Source organism: Suricata suricatta, chromosome X, assembly GCF_006229205.1.
Source record: "Suricata suricatta isolate VVHF042 chromosome X, meerkat_22Aug2017_6uvM2_HiC, whole genome shotgun sequence".
Taxonomy (NCBI): domain Eukaryota; kingdom Metazoa; phylum Chordata; class Mammalia; order Carnivora; family Herpestidae; genus Suricata; species Suricata suricatta.
In genome coordinates, this window is record NC_043717.1 from 48858831 (window position 1) to 48860265 (window position 1435).

Here is a 1435-nt window from a genome sequence, read left to right on the forward strand (position 1 = left end):
GCAAACAATTTAAAAAAAACTAAAAATCAACCTAGTGAATGGGAGAAGATATTTGTAAATAACAGATATGATAAAAGCATAGTATCCAAAATACATAAAGAACTTATAGGGGGGGAGCCAAGATGGCGGAGAGGAAGGGAGTAGTGTAAACTCCCTCCGCACCATTTTTCGAACTGAGAAGGATATTACGTTCATCTGAGAGAGCAGAAGGAGAAAATACGAACTAGAGAAGGAATAGAACCTCAAGGATATCTGAGTGAGTGGGGGCGAACTGGGGAGATCTGAAGACGGGCCAGCCCAGGACGGGCAGGGGAGGTAAGATCCCCAGCCCAACGTGGCGCAAGCGCGCAGCGCCTGAGAGACAAAGGGAAGAGACAGAGTCGGAACACGCTCATAGAACTGTCTCTGGGGAAGAGGTATAGAATGCTTGGCCGCGCTTGGAGGCAGAAACCCACTCCATAGACAACTGCTGGGTAGCGGGGCACAAGAGAAGGAATAGCCTCCAGCCCTAAGCCATCTACGCCATCAGAGGCGTCTGTGGCTGTGAGAAGCGGCTGCTCTGGAGAGGCTTGCTCCGCGGTGGGAAGCGGCCCGAGGGGCGACTGCACCGGGCGCGAGCAATTTGAACTTGGTTTGGGAACGGGACCACAGACTGCATTTCCACGGACACCTCGCCCCCTGCACGGACTGCGCGAATCCCGGGTCCCCACAGGGAAAAAATAAGGCGCACACCGACAGGACCCTCAACAAAGAGTCGGTGGCGGGTGGAGGCTGGGGCAAGCGCTTAGAATGTGGGAGCTCCCAGCTCATTTCCAGCAGCACACAGCGTCTTGAGCAAAGCTATCAGAAACTAAGAGAGACTCGGTTTTTTGCTTGTTGTTTTTTTCCTTTCCCCCATTGCAATCGCGATCCTGACTGGGGATGGGGACTCCGCAATTGAGTCTGTGAAGGTGCGCACTTCACCTCCTGCTGCTCATTTCGCCTCAGGCAGGGGCGGAGCCTCTGAGAGCAGACTCCAAGACTTACCACATCAAACCAAGCCTATCCACCAGAGGGAGCTGCTGCTTGCTTATTATTTTCTTTGTTTTGTTTTGTTTTGGTAGTTTGTTTTTTTAATATATAACAAAAATTTTTCTATCTTCACTAGTTTCGTACTTATTTCTTTGTCATTATTACCTTTTTTCCTTTTTCTTTACTCAATTCCTTTAAATTTTATTCCTTATATTCCTTTCTCCTTTCTCCCATACTTTTTCACCTTCTTGCAACCCAGATATATTCTCCTGTATCTCATCCTTACTTCTCCCCTAAACTGGTCATACACTTTTAAGCGGTCTACTGTCCTTTGTTGTCTCCGACCCCCTTATATATATTTTTTTTTGTCTTTTCTACTTTCGCTTTTCTTTTTATTGTCTCTTCTTCTCTTCCTTTCATCTCT